The sequence below is a fragment of the Pelophylax lessonae genome (assembly GCF_965119305.1).
Source record: "Pelophylax lessonae genome assembly, chromosome: 4".
In the NCBI taxonomy this organism is placed as follows: Eukaryota; Metazoa; Chordata; class Amphibia; order Anura; family Ranidae; genus Pelophylax; species Pelophylax lessonae.
Window position 1 is genome coordinate 374,169,693 of NC_138771.1, and position 16,756 is coordinate 374,186,448.

Genomic DNA, 16,756 nt, shown 5'->3' on the forward strand with positions numbered 1-16,756 from the left:
CTAATACCCGTACTATTGACACCACAATGATATGCATGTTTACTGTTATAGAATACCCTACGTTAACATTAAAAAAACAATTAAGCAAGGCACCTGATGCAGAAAAGAATAAACAAACAGGTTTGATTTGCATAACTATATACAATTAACATCCCACTAACCCAGATACTATTTTAAGTGCCTGTTTGATAGATTGGTACATAAAGAAAGCCATACTTCCAGAAGACACTGCTTAAAAGCTTTACAATCTCTTGATTAGAAATCTTGGCATCAGTAAATTGTAACGCATGAAAAATTGCCAATGATGTAATGCCAAGTATATTAGCTTCAAATAAAACAGTGCAGTATATTGGTACAGAATAAAGTGCGCTAATAAACAATCTAATTAATGTAATTAAGAAGAATTAAGCATTGAATGAAGAGTTTTGTTACAACTGAGCTATCATGCACAAGATGTCAGGCTTTATGGAAAGTGGTGTACCCTTCTATGTGGCCATGTCAGGGCTGACAACTTCTATCCACCAAAGGACTTAAAATACTAGGACATGGAAGTATGCACAGAACAGACCATTGGCTATGTGACTGTTATGCTGCCGAACTTGTTAATTACTTACATCCGTACTTTGACGCTAAATACCGGGGTTATGGCAGCAGATAGCATAAAACCAGACCGCCAGATATTTTTTCACTATATGCATGATTTTGTGTCTTAACACATAGTCACTTCATCATATATTTATATTATTACAGAGCAACGAGTCACTTTAAATAACACTCTCTTTGAAGCACAACGGATACTTCATTCAAGGATATATACCATAAACATTTTTGTTTGTTTAATTTAAGAATTGGTATAATTGCCTATCCGAATCAATTTGCTGTCTATGCTTATTTGGATATATATTTACTCAGTGCATGTTTACTTTATTTACATAGCACTTTATCAATTTTTGTTGAACCACTATTTATTTCACTTTGCACTTTGCAGATGTTATTTATGGTTATTCCTTTTCTTTGATTTATATGGGGCCATAATTTATTATTGGTCTAAGTTATCAAAATTTTATAGGTGATACCCTTTTAAATAGCGCCTATCCATTTATCTTACTCAATACCTATTTTATGTGGTGACACAAGTAGGATTGGCAGCTGTTTTAATAAGGTTAGCCGCTAGATTGGCATTCGGATTCGCATCCTGTTTTTTCTACCATTTCTGTGAGTTTTCGAGTGGTAGCGCATTGGTCACTTTACATTTTAGTTCATAATTATCTGTCAGCTGTGGCAGCTGCAGGGCTCTAATGAGGAAAGCTGCTGGGGCTGCATCCCTTTAGACGTGTTCCTATTCGGAGTATCTCACCAAAAATGATATTTTTGTTGCAAGGGATGCCAGAAATCTGACTTGTATCTTAGTCAGACTTCTGGGAAAATTGGTGAGCCAATCACACAAGCAGGAAACAATGTTTCTGGGGTGTGGTCAGTACACATTCTGTGTACAGAACACCTCTAGGTAGCCATATTGCATTGCATTTCCAGAAAATTACAACAGCTGCAGATTGAAAAGGAAAGATAATTTTTATTAAAATTCAATTACAATATGATGTGTGTCTCAATTTTATACTCTATATATTTTTTCTTTATTTACTGTTTTTTTCCCCACGAAAGTGGAGTCACCCTTTCAATGCAACTCTGGGCCTGCTATGGATGGTGAAATAATATCTAAAAAGGGCAAAGCCAGAAGCAATCCCAGCCCTTTTGGAAGATTTTAACTTATACAGATATTTGTGTATTGTGCTGTACATGACATGCTCCATGTGATTTTACTCTTTATACCATACTGTACATCATACACCCCACATGGTTCTGTAAATTGTGGTGTACACTATATTGCACACGGCTTCTTTCTGCCCACTGTATACACTCCTTGACTGCAAAGCAAAAAAAAACAAAAAACCTTCAGGGCATGTTTTCTGAATTGTCTGCTTATCTTTCATGATTGCATATGAAATGCTGTATTTAATTAGGCATTTTAAGTTTATTGCAGGGCTCTGTAAAGAAATGTAAGGATAAAAGAAGTACTCAAGGCTATGCAGCTAGATCATTGACATTGACATCATTTTATTCATCCTTGCAAAATGTAGAAATCTTTACTCTAATACTGATTTTATTGGGGTTCATTTGAATGCTACTAGAAAACATACAGAGAGAACAAATTATCAGATGCATACAAACCAATTAAAACATGTAAAATAGTGCAATATTAAAATGTTATTTTACAGCAGTAAAAGTCAGTGTTATATAGATTAAACAAACAGTATTTTTGGAATGGGAAGAGACTACATTTAAGCGGATGATTCAATTGCTATTGCAGATTGCTCACCAAATTAGTCATGAAAAATATGTTATAAAAGAAGATTTTCTTGCAGTGTAAATAATAATCACATATCTTTCTAAATATTACATATATTTATTTTAATTTCCAATCATATTTGTTTGGAATATATAGCACCCCACTACGCAGACCACAACCACACCATTTTTTCAATCTAAACAGTTTTCATGCATTCTTACCTACACAGATCTGATAGAATTGCATTTTTCAAACCACAATGACAGTATTTCTGAATGACAGGTTTCCCCATTTAAAGTGTTTACAGAGAAATGCGTGCATGCCTGTAATCTCTTTACAATACATGGCTGTACAGAAGCAGCTCACCAGTATGGATCATACTTTTTTCAATTATTTTTTCACTTGATTCACAGCTGTCAGTTGCTGCCGTTTCAACAACAACACCTAAAACTTAATTGCTTCCTTGTGTTTTCAGAGAATAATAGAAATCCTCAGCACTGTTAATCTAATATTAGAAAAGGAATGAGTAGACCAACATTTATGTTTAGTGCACACTACATGCTTAACAAAGGCAGCAGCAAAATCTATGAAAATTAAATATAGCCTGGAAGCAGCTGTCCTTAAATAAAATGATCTGTTATAATACAATAATAGTATTGCAATAAATCATGTTATCTGAACACCATGGGGTAGTTACCTTATACAGTAGATACAGAAACTGAAATGAGGAATGTGGCTTACATGGCTTCCAGAAAGAATGCCGGTTCAAGCTGAACACCAGGCAGGGTGCTATATATGCAGCTGAAATAAAAACAGGCGGTCCCCGGGTTACAAACATCCGACTTAAAAACTACTCCTACTTACAAACGGAGAGAGACAACAGGAAGTGAGGAGAAATCAAGCCTTAGGCCCCTTTCACACAGGCGGACCGTTCAGATCTGCCTGTCAGTTTTTTTGGCGGATCTGAACGGTCACCCCATGCATCTCTATGGGGCATCGGATGTCAGCGGAGAAATTTCTGCTGACATCCGATCCATCAAATCTGGATGGATGGAAACCCTATTTTCCATCCGTCCAGCGGATGGGATCGGATGAGAACGGACAGATGGTCCGTTCCCATCCAATTGCCTCATAGAAATGCATGGGGACCTGACAGCTGTGTCTCCACACACAGCGCAGAGACACAGCTGTCATCCTCCTGCTCAGCGGGGGATCGGCGGATCGATCCCCCGCTGAGAAAAACTGAGTCAGTTCGACGGACTCCATGTGTGAAAGAGCCCTTAGAAATTCACCCTTGTAAGAGTTCTCATGGGAAAAAGGTGTCTCCACTGAAGCTTTATCACCAATCCTTGTTTCCACAACAACCCAAAATTTTCGAAATATAGTTGTCATAGGGATAGAAAGTGAGGTGAAATCTTCTGAACAGGGGTACAGACAGCAAAACAAATGGTACAGGGGTGTTAACCCTTCCCTATGCTATCCAAAAAAAATAGAAATTATTCTTTTGGCTGGAGCTTCACTTAAAAAAAAATACCTCTGTTCCGACTTACAAACAAATTCAACTTAAGAACAAACCTACAGTCCCTATCTTGTTTGTAACCCAGGGACCGCCTGTAGACACTATGTGAAAAGCTTTTGTTTTGCGAAGATTAGAAACTATGCAGAATCAACTTTGTGACTTAGACACCCCTGTGGGAAAATAGACTCAGGTCCCAGATCTCCTTCAATTAGGCAGTAGATTTGGTCCAGGACATATTCCTGGCCTGGTTATTCGACAACAAAGGAGCAGCAGCACACTGATAAGTTCCCTCTGTGCTCTCTTCTTATGTAAGCATGGTCACAATTAGACTGACATCACCATGCACTGCTGTCTCCCCTCCCATTCCCCCTGCCATACAGGGATTAAAGGAAGGTAACATAAAAGAAATGTAGATTTTAGTAATACTTACATTTAAAAATACATTTAAAAAGACCTTTACTATGCAGGTGACTGGGCCTAGCAGCAAATTACTAGGCCAGAGACCTGTCACATGATCAAGAATATCACCGCTCCATGCGTCATCCACACAACCAGTTTCAGATTTAGCTGAGGAGGACCAAGGAGTTGCAAGAGAGTTCTGTTAGAATTACAATGTGGGGGTCAGGAGGGTCCTTTGCAAAGACACTCTCCCTTTTACCTATATGGACAAGTGGACAGTTAGTCTTTAAAGCTCAATTTTCTACTAACATTCATCTGCAAAGTCAAGCCCATGTAGTATCATATTACTCTTTACAAAATGAACTTTCTTCTTTTTGGTTCACATCTAAGCATGGGATTTGTTTCATTATTCTAAATAGAAGCCAAATGTTGTCTTAAATGAGTCTATTGGCCACATTAAAAGACCTACAGGAAGACTAGGGTAGAGTTAAAGTGTAAGTTTATGCTAAAACTTTACGATAAAATTGTAGATCTACATAAGCCACTTATGTAAAGATCACTTGGATATGTGTTTTTTGCTAGCTTTTTTAGGGTTACTTATTAAAACCACTGTCAGTTTTTCTTTTTTGGCTGTGTCCTATTCAAGAGATTACCATTCACTTCCTGTTTTGGAGATGCAACAAGAAGTGAGTAGAATTCCCCTTTTAGAGAGTTGTTAAAAGAAGAAACAATGTCCCCAAAAAAAAAAAAAAAAAAACAATGTCCCATTGGAAGATTTACACTCACCTTCTGTTTCCCTGAGAGCTCTAAAGTTTTGGATTTGCCATCACTTTCTTTCGATAACAAGGATAAATAAGAGAGGGTAAATCTCCCCAGCAGGAACAGAGATAGCAATAAAAACTTGACAGAATCCTTCCCTACTCTGTTCAAAACATTTTAAATGAAAGTAAATGCTGCCTAGGCAGGTTTACATCCTATTCAAGTTTTAAATTGCCGAGGTTTGTCATCTAAAGTCTTCATATTGTTAATGTTAGTTTTTTTTACAGATGTTCTACGCTGTAACTGACACATTTATTTGCTGATATCAACCTGAGCTATTTATTTGTTGATCATTATTTTAATAAAGGTACATTGATAATCTTGGCTCAGAGAACAGATGTTCGTAGTGTAGTATAAATCTACTCGCTAAGTAATTTATTCACATTTTCCGAGTACAAGCCTTATCTCAGTCAAATCTATTTATTTCCTTCATGCGTATGGAAATAAGATGATTGTTATGCACATTTTTAAATTACCCCTTGCTGAATTTCTCTTGATTTCGTATTTTGGTTTAATTGTATAACCAACCAAAATCTTAGTGAAATTCAGTAAAGCTATAATTATCATAAGATTTCTGATGCTGTTTTTCATTGACCAGCACATATCATGAATTATTTCATATTTATTAAGCTGAACAGCACTTCATAAGAATACTTTTCAAGTAACATGTGGCTTGCTAAAATTATAGAGCAGCGATCTTAAAATAACAAGAAAAACATAGAAAATACTGTTTAGAACGCTTCATTGAAATTAATTAACCCTTTTGGTGCCTCTTAAAGAAAAATCAGATCAGCTGCCCTGCCATCAGCTGTCAGTAAAGCTTGACCCCAGCTCAATAATGTACACTTTCTGCAGAAGACCCAGCTACTGTGAGGAGCCCTTCCAATTTGCTACCAGTATTCTCATTCCAGTGGGGTGGCCAGTGGTGTATTTAGCTTTTGTGCTGCCCTAGTCCTGCCTAAACTTGTGCACCCCCTAATTTAAATATGACCCACCCCTTCTTGTAAAGGCCACACCCTTTCCTGTTTATGACCCGCCCTGTCATCTGTAAACCACAGACCACAACCATAGTCTATCAGTGCTGCCTCATCAGTTCCTATAAGTTCATCCTATCGGCAGGTAGCAGTGTGACTGCTTTATTGGGCTGCCAGACTGATTTGACTCCTAGACCCTGCTCTCAGACCCAATTTGCCCCATAAGACTGGCATTATACTAAAAGTGTAGCGCAAGCCAGTGGGAACCCTTTTCGTGCAGGAGTCGGGAGAAGGCTGTTTTTTTTTCATGCATGGTGTAGCTTTTTTGCTGCCCCCCTGCAAAGTGCCGCCCTAGGCCTGGGCCTTGTTGGCCTAGGCCAAGATACAGCACTAGGGGTGGCCTTATGTCCTTGCAAGCTCTGGGATCTCTTTAGATGTTCACCTGTTACCAAAGCTACTACATTGCACTTCACTGAGACAAACACTATCTATGAGGATAGTCACAAATTTCTGTGCTCTAAACTGTTTTACTGAAGTATTGATTCTCAGCTTTGTGCTTTTTACCCGCTATGGGATTTTGCGGGCAACCAAACCAACGAGACATGAATTCATAAAATATACCTCACTATATTACAAAATTGTTAAAATACATTCTTTCTTAAAACCACACTTAGCCATATTTGGCTTAAAGGACATATAGTGAGCATATACAGATTATAATGGTACGTCTCTATTACTGCATATGTTATGAAGTTTTGATATTCTGCAGATTGCTCGCTTTATGGCATCATATATCCAAAGCGTTTCAAGATTCATTCAATTAATCTATTTGTCAGAGACAGTAAGATGCTACTCTGAAATGTCAAAGAAAACTTTCAACAATATAAGACATGTGTCACCACATCAAAATTAAACCATTTCACCAAATCATACTTACAAACATAACAAGATGCACCACCTCTTCTCAATATATCAGCTTGTTTCATTCTACACTTGCAAAATGGGGGAATGATCCCATGCAAGGATCACAAATCCCCCAGTTTAAATGGGGCTATCATATGTAAACCTTGAATGAAAAAGATCTCTCAAAGAGCAGATCCCATTGTGAGCAAATAAAACCAAAACAGAAAACGAAAGACAAGAAGCAATTTTAACAATTTTGTAATAAAAGGACGTTTTTTATGAATTTATGTCTCGTTGGTTTGATTGCCAGCAAAATCCCATAGAGGGTAAGAAGCACAAAACTATGTAAACAGGAATGGTGGAAACCTTTTCACAGAATAGAGTGAACAATACAAATAAACCCGTGTTTCTTAGTTTGACTCTTTGTTGCTATAGTCTTAAAGAGACTATGCTATGCTACAGAGACATTGCTTTTTACACTTTTCATAATTTTGTATTATGCTGCAGTATATGCATGCTATTTGCTATTCTGACCCTGTTTTGCATTTTTGATTCTAGTTTGCACCTGGTTACTCAACTGCATGTTACAGTTGCTCCCTGTATGATTATTCTGACAATTATGCATCCTGTTACACAATCACTAAACAATTTCGTATGAGCTTCAACATGGTAATGTAATTCCAAAGTTATTTAAAATATTTTGAAAGCTTAAATAAACTACATCTATATTCCAAAAGAGCTTTGTATCATGAACAATCGCCATTATTTTTAAACCTAATCATATTTTTGCCTTTTTTGTACATCCTTAGTGCTTCTGATGATTTTCTATGATGGTTGCGTGGTGTTTCTCAGCAACAGGGTGGCTTTCCTTATGGCATAATGTGAATTAAAATAGGCAACTTCTAAACTTACACAATATAATAGGCAGTGCCCAGACAAGGATCTTCATGGCAGGATCCCAAGGTATTATTTTAAAGAAAGGTGCATATAAAAAAAATCTTACAAAAAACTTTTAAAATAATATTAATATGGGAAAGCTTACAGTATAAGTGATTTTAATGATTTGGTTAACAAAAATTGGTACACCAATAACTGGCAATCTAGCCATGAAGGTCCTTGTGCAGGCATTTGATATTATAGAGTGACAGCTTCCATGTTTTTTTTATTCGAACAAGTTGAAGTTAGAAGCTGATTGGCTACCATGCACAGCTGCACAAGATTTTGCACTCTCCAGTGTTGGTAAATCCACCTTTTAGGGTCATATTTATAAAGCAGTGAAGGTGACTTTCACTAAGCATTCACTCACTGATGGTGAATCAATCACTGTAGTTTATAACATGATTCAAAAAGATTAATTTGAAATGAATGTTGGTGGATGTAAAATCAAACACTATAAATATAATCCTAAAGCCTTTGTTACCCTAACATTTCATATTCCTGATAAGTGCCTTCTGTACCATCTACTTGTATGAAAAAGTATCCTATTCTCTTTGTATTGCTTCCTTTGTGTGAAATCCCCGGTGCTCCTGCTAGTCCCCTTGCTTTCCTATTAGAATTGGACCACACTAAGCAGGAGAGCACATCATGGTCAGTTCAGCTCTAGCTATGCTGGGAACTCAGTGTACTCTTCTTCAATGATCAGACTTGTCCTGACAATCCCCCGCTGCACAGCCATTCACTGGGACATATGCTGCTACGTATGGTATGCTGCTTCTTCTCCTCCCACAGCTCTTATGCAGCTGAGAATAGAAGGAATGGGATCACTTATAAAAAAAATGAAAACGGGTATTTAGAATTTTTTTTTATATCTATCCAAAAATGGTTTGCTTCTCATTTCTATTTTAAAACGAAATGTGTTATTTTACAAGGTGATCGTTTACAGTCACCTTAAGCTAGTACACACGGGCTAAATGTCAGGTGGCATTGGCCAGTTCAATAGAAACTGGCCGACAATTAGCCAGTCCGATAACAGCCCGCCATTCGGGCAGCTTCTGTTGATGTGGCATGACCATAAAAGATCTGTTGATCAGCGCTCTCAGTCAATGGCGCGGGTGGGGGGGGGGGGTTAATGCAAGACAAAATGACATGAAGTGAAGTCTCTGCAAAGGACCCATATCTTTCTGTCACAACCAGCGACAATATGACTTCAGGTAAGGAGGAACACATGAACTGCTTCCTTGTGATAGCAATGGGACCTTGCAGCTAATCACTAGGCCCAAGCAATTTTGTAAGCTGAGAAGGTGAGTGTAAGGCTTGGGTATAGTAACTGTGTATTATTAAGCAGCAGTGCTAGCTAATGTATATATCAGCAAAAAAAAAAAGACAATACAAATAGGTACAATGTTTCATGTGAGCCAGTTATGTACTATTTGTCTGTCCATTATTATTCGTTATTTATATTGCTATGTAGGTGAAACTGCCCTCTCTGTGTATAGTTGAAATCTATGCTTTATGCTGGTACATATGTAAGAATATCTGCCACAAATTATGAAAGTTCTTTATATTTTAGATTGCATTGGATCCATGTAAAACTTGATTTTAACCTTGAAATTATGACATTTTCCTCTATGTTTGTGGTCAGTAGGAGTTTAATAAATCATTTGTGCCAGTGCTAATAAGTTGAGAGCAGGGAAGCTTTGAGTCCCTCATCACCAGCTCTGGCTCTTCTGAGTGATGTTGACACCAGAGCTATGAAGGTGCTGTTGGGCTGGAGGTCACTTCACCAGATAGTGCCTACTAGGGGCTTGGATGTTGCTAGACCTGAGGCACCCAGCAGCAAACCTGAACCAGTTAAAGATGGCTGTCTAGTTTTCCCAGCAGTAGTGCTGGCCCTAATTATCATACTGCATAAACAGACAGTGTAGGGCAAAACATTATTTTATATTTATTATGTGAGCTGCTGTATTTTAAGGTACTTTGTTTTTTATGAACGTTTTCCTGTGCATTTGTTTAATGTTTGTATGGCCCAAAGATTTAGGTGTATGAGATAAACATTTCTACTTGAAGTGCATCTAGGACATTGGGAACATCACTTTTGTCAAGAGAGTACTTTAAAATGTATTTTTAATACATGTGCAATATACAAAGCTACTTGCTCATTGTCAATGAACAGGCATCTCTTACAGAATAATATAGCTGGTACTCTTTATGACATGAGGAGTAAGACATTCATGGTGATTTTGAAGGGTACATTCAGATGTCAAAGCATGCTGCCCTCTGTAATGGTGAAAATGAAAAATATATGAATCTCTCATTCAATGTTAGAAGAATGATATTCTTTTTTGCCGGTATTGAATGGAGACGTACTAGCCTTCCAAGTCCTGAACTGGCAATTTCTGAGTAGTTTGATTGCCTGCTTGATTGTTTGCAAGATAACTGTAAGATTGGCAGTGACAGGGTAATTTAGTGAAGATTGCAATGTCAGACTATATCCAAGGGGGCTTCACTGGCACAATGATGTGATTCCCATGACTGACAGGCCACTGGGATATTGGTGTGCCAATTTAAAGTTCAATGTCTTCAAAAAAGAGCCTGTGTGCAGAAGCCCATTATCATGCCACAGTTTATGAAGTCATGTGGGAATAATAGGTTCACAAGTACTAACAGACATAAAAAGTGTAATGGGACACATATATGTTCAAATGGAAGGTGATCACACCTTGCAAAGTTGTGTTCAGTCATTAAGATGTGTGATCTACAGTATAGAGGAAAATAGTTTAGGAGAGAGATAGAGGGAAAATGTATAGAGGGAATCTAACAACTAGGCTAAAAGATGTTTATAGAAATATTATTTTAATTTCATCTATCAGTATTTGTTTCTTACCCTTAAAGTGTTACTAAACCCACAACAGTAAAAATTAGTCTGTACAGTATATGTAGTAAAGTATGCCTATCTGCTGATAGAACAGATGCTGGGGACAAGCTGCACATGCTCAGTTCGGTGTGTATTGCTAGAGAGCACTGTCCAGACAGAGAGTCATGGGTCCCACAGCCTGATAGGACAGTCAGAGCAGAATGAAAACTCCTCCTACAAGCTTTAACCAGACACTGATAGAAATTAAAATCTGCTTTAACCTCCCTGGCGGTATGATTCTTTCCGATTTTAGGTGCTGAAAGTGGTACCATTATTTTGCATGTAATTCTTAAGAACGAGCAGCCCAAACCAACTATTTACATATGTTTTTTTTTTTTACTGTTCGTTCTTCTTTATAACATCTCAGGTATGATAAAGTTTGAAACACAATATCATAAATTATGATCTAATAAATAACTATAAATAAGTTAAAGTATGTATGTATATATATATATATATATATATATATATATATATATATATATATACATATATACTGTATATATACATGTATACATATTGGGGGGCAAACTAATGTGAATTTATTTTATTTTGTAATGTATCAGTGTGTTTGGTGTGTTTTACTATTTGAATTTGCTGCCGGTTCCACCCCCCTGCGAGTGTCACGTTGCAGGAGACAGAAGCCAGGGCACAGAGCATCGGGAGGAAGATTCGGCTGCAGCACACTTCCGGGATACATCGCTGGATCCTGGGGACAAGGTGAGTACCCTCTCTTACAGGATCCAGCGATCTCCCAAGCGGTACCCCGAGTGCAAACAGCATTAATAGAGCACAACCATTGTCACACTAGGGTACCTGGGGCCCACCATAAAAAGTGAGAGCAAGGACCCTAATTTAGGTGAAGCAGGCTGTGGTAAAATTTGTGTGTGTGGCTTACCTTTAGTTGGTGTGGTAATAAGGCGCTCTCTAGAATGTCTGCATATTGCAGAGGAATGCTATAGAACAGGGATCTTCAAACTGCGGCCCTCCAGCTGTTGTGGAACTAAACGTCCCATGAGGCATTGTAAAACTCTGACATTCACAGACATGATTAGGCATGATGGGAATTGTAGTACCTGAACAACTGGAGGTCCATAGTTTGGAGAGGCATCCTGCCGTGTGCAATTCTTCAGCTTTGACAGCTGTTTTATTGGCAAGGGGCAGGGCCACCCAGTTAAGTCACATGGTGGCATCGCCCCTTTTGATGTCACATGATTTCAGAAGGGGGCGGTGCCACTGGGTGACGTACCCGGGTGGCCCCACTCCTTGCCTATAAAACACTTGTCAAAGCTGAAGTGGGTAGCGTCAGAAGAGGCAAAGCATTTTTGAAATTTTTTTCTATTTTTCAGCTCAGCGGGCGCTGTGATTGACAATGGATCTGGGGGTCCCCTTATTAAAGGAGGCTTCCAAATTCCGGTAAGCCTCCCACCCACAAATCCCCACAACCACAGCCCGGGGTTGTCAGGAAGAGACTCTTGTCCACATCAACATGGGGATAAGGTGCTTTGGGGGGCACATTCTCCCTATGTTGAGGGCAAGTGGCCTGGTATGGTCCAGGGGGGGCACTTGCTTGTCCCCCCTATCCTTGCCTGCCCGGCTGCATGCTCGGATCATGGTCTGGTATGGATTTTGCGGGGGCCCCAAGACATTTTTTTTTTCAATTTTGGCGTGGAGTTCCCCTTAAAATCCATAACAGACCTGAAGGGTCTGCTATGGACTGGGGGGGGGGGGGGGGGGCTATGCCATTTTTTCATAATTTTTTATCTGTATTGCCAGGAGCCCACAATACATTACAGCTGCGAGCAAGTTTAAATGACACTTTTTTCCTATAGAAATGTCAGTATTGCTGCAGCAAAATCCATACATTGTACAAATGCGCCCCTTTGCAGGAACATTAAGACCCCCCCCCGGCACGATATTTAAGGGAATTTTTCATTTTTATTGTTTCACTTTAAGCATTATTAAAATCACTGTTCCTGTAAAAAGGATTGTTTTAAGAAATATTTTTTGCATTGATACATGTCCCCCAGGGCAGTACCCGGGTCCCCATACACTTTTTATGGCAATAACTTGCATATAAGCCTTTAGAATGAGGACTTGATTTTTCATTTTCATGTCCTATAGACTTTAATAGAGTTTGCATGTTCGCTAGAAATTTTTCCCTGTTCGAGATGTTCTGATGCAAACCAAACAAGGGGGTGTTCGGCCCATCACTACTTACATATTATATCAGAAGACTGTCAGAGACTGTTTATATAAATTTTTAATGTACAGTTCACAGAGTACAGTAGTCAGGGATGTGTAATCTACAGCATAGCTTAGGGCCCCATGCACAAATTAAGGTTTTTTTTCCTCCTTTGGACTCCTTTGCTCCAGGGGAGGAAATACCAGCATTAAAACATGTCAAGCATCTGGGCATTTATTAATTCATTCCATAGGCCAGAGTATTAATTTATTCTGTCCATTGGAATGAATAAACTCTCAAGCGCTAAACGTACCTAGCACTTAAGCGTATTTAAGCACATTTTTTAGGTTTTTAGACATGTCTGGAATTTTTTGGTGGAAAAGGCACTAGGATTTTCCTGCCTTTAAACGCTCATTCACACTCTAAACACCTGCAAATGTGTGCAAGGACACATATGCTAACATAGAGGAATGTTTAGAGGCAGAAAACAAAAAAGTAAAACACCCTTAAAAGTGTCATTTACGGTGCCCAGTGTGCACGAGGCCTACAAAGTTCTTCTGTCAGGACTATGTAATATACAACAGAGATTACAAAGTACTTTGCCCATGAATGCGGGATGTGCAATATAGCATATACTGTAGAGTAGTGAGGTTAGAAATATTTAACATATGGCAGTCATTACTACAAGTCATTATAACAGTTAGAAGAACAGCATTATTAGAAGAAGTCAGGAATGACAGCCTACACTTTTAGCTAGGCACAGATTTACTGTTAAGCCAATCTGTCACATGTAAAGGAAACAGCCTTCCCCTGAAGGGTCTTGCTAATGTCCTTGTTACACTTATACAAGCACACACATGCTAGAGCATATTTGTCAAGATGCCAGAACACGCATGTAAACACAGGGAAAACACACAAACTCCATTATAAGTTCAGATCGCCTAATTTCATGAAATGCATAATTACCCATAGATCAAACAAACTGAGAATGCACATTTAAACAAATAGAAAATATACAACTGGCCAAAAATATGAGACAAAATAATTCAGCCCTTCTGATTTTTTTACAACATGATGAAAAACACTTGAGGGACTATCAGTAAAGATTAACAAAATACAGTTGTTCAATCCACAACAGCACCCAATTTTACAGTTAAATTTTACCTGGACTTTCTTCAGTTCAAAAGATTGATGTACCAGTAGAGAACTTGTGTGTTGTGGAAAAAAATATTGTGAAAAGGCAACAGATTAGCAAAAGCAAAAACAACATTAGCAAAGAAAACAAAAATCATTATGCCACTTTAGGGCAACTGTGGTCTCCTACAAAAAAATTCAAAGAATTACACGTTCACAATTACACAAATCAAAGTAAAAAAAAGCCTATTAATATATATCTGAACTATGCCACATGAGGTTCTTCTGCACCAAACACACTCTTCAGCTGACCATAGACTATAAACTTCAATTGTACATTCTCTCTGTCTGGCCTATTATAGGACATAGCTCTTTACGAGAGCAAGATTTAAAAAAGAGACATTGAGAAATGTGATGTCTTTTGCAAGGACTTGTCTTTTACTTTTTAGTAGGCAACAGAGTTGCTTTAATGCATGTTATGGTTTTTTTTTGTTTCCATCCACTGAAAAATGATAGCCTACAAGAGGTTTAGAATGGAATTTCTCTTGCAAGAAATAACTTTACTAGAGCCTTGCTAATATCTATGCATGTTCTCACATCTGTTGTGTTCATTGCTTGCTTTTTTTCCTATTCATTCTATATGAAATGTGTAGTTCATTTTTTGGGAAGAGTAAAACCTGTTACGTGGTTATTGCCTAATTTTCCAGCACAACCTTTACACATTGCCCAGCTCTTATATTGAGGATGGCATTCTGCAGTGAGGACTAAGCAGCAACACAGGAAGAGAAAATTGGGCCACTCAATGTGAAAACTCAAAAAACACAGCTAATTCTTGCAGCACATGACATATATTTTCTATAAAATTTCCAACACAACAATTTTATTTATTGCCAAAATTTAGTTATAGAATATATTTCTTTAAATTATTTTTACTTTTGTTGAAATGCGGTAAAAGTAAACGAGTTGCTCAGAGCAGCTTTAAAAATGAGTGAAACTATAAAAATCAATCAATAAGTTCCCTTGTAAAAAATGGCAAAAAATCAAGTTCGACCTTTCTTTAAATAGATTCCTTATCCTGACAAAGACAAAAAAACAAACAATTACATAGTCAGAATGTTTAAATGATTGCTCTGCCAGTGGCAAGAATATCCTAATTTTAATTATGGGCTCCAAGAGCATGATATACAATTTTCATGACAATGATTGTGCCTCTCTTTTAATTTCCCTAATTTGGTAATAAGGGATTTGCTGATGAGAACTTCTGATCTTCCCTAGAATTAAAGGAACACAGCAGGACATAGATATGAGAGTTTGGTATTGTCAGTGTGGCTGGTAGTATGCAGCTGCTGGAAGCTAACTTACAGAAGAACATTTATCAAAGTACAAAACAGTTCCTGGTTAACTTAAAATATGAAAACTGGCAGAAAGAAATGTGTCTACGGCATTTAAAAAAAAAAAAAAAAAAAAGGAACATGCTGAAATTTTTGTGCCATTTTTGCATACTTCATCCTTGGGAGACTGTGTGTCAACCATTGTCCAGGACCATCACCTGTATTACAAATTTAACAAGTAGTTGGTGTACAGGGAAGAACAGTAACATGATCTTTGAAACAGAAGTTTTGTACAGTTGTGAAAAAAAGTGTATTTTGGTAAAAAATAATGAACTTGGTAAACTTAAAAAAATGTGCTGCAAAAAAGGGAGGCTGTATTGGAAGTATTTTATTATTATATTATTTATTTTCCCTACTATTTTTTTGTTTCCCTTCTATTGGCTGAACTAGATGGCCTTTTTCAGCCAGACTAACTATGTAACTATGTAACAATATTTAGGGCTTGGGTTAATGAGCTTAGGGCCTGTGTCAATGGGAAAAACTGTTTTAGGATTTCATAAGCTTGCGCATAATTGAATGATGGAAATCGGCAGAGCTTTACCACATTCACTAAGCTCTGGGGAAAATTAGTGCAACTGCACTGCAAAGTACACAGTTTTAACTTCTTAAATGTTATCTCTGAGATCTCAACACTGCTCTTTGTATGGTCATTTCCAGATCGGCCATCTTTTACATTGTAGTATTAATCTGGACATTGTATATGATAGGACGTAGGAGTGCTGTTTTATGCAATAAGTAAAATTCATTTTTTCTATTTTTTGGCAGTGAAAGGTAAAGTGAACCTGTGCTTTTTTTTTTTTTAATAAACCAGTGCTTTACCCACACAGGACAAAGAAACATGTAGAAGGTAATTATTTCCTCCATAGCAGCATACACTTACCTTCCTTTTACTCTTCTGTTGCTCTGTTCAGCTAAGAAGAATACTGTAGGTCATAGTCTTCTTTAAGCTACAAGTCTTAGGAGTCATAGTTTACACAAGGTTAAGGCTTCCCCATATGAGATCCTTGATTGGCTCAGCGCTGTCACATGGATTCAGTCACATGATCTTCTATATCCAAAAATTATGTGCATTTCCTTTTTACACTGGCACTGAATGGAGCAGATGGGATGGGAGAATAATGAAAACCTACTGAGAATAATGCAAACCTGTTGCTTTGCACTGAATACATTTTCTTTAAGACACATCATTTCTTTAGGAAGAAGTACAATTTAGAAATTTGTAGTTATTCCAT

At 37.7% G+C, this 16,756-nt stretch overlaps 1 protein-coding gene across 1 annotated transcript in view; it reads left to right on the forward strand.

Annotated features, from left to right (window-relative positions):
- LOC309552099 (teneurin-2-like) overlaps positions 1-16,756 on the forward strand; it is a 1,659,581-nt gene that overhangs the window by 1,470,625 nt on the left and 172,200 nt on the right. The window lies entirely within an intron of this gene.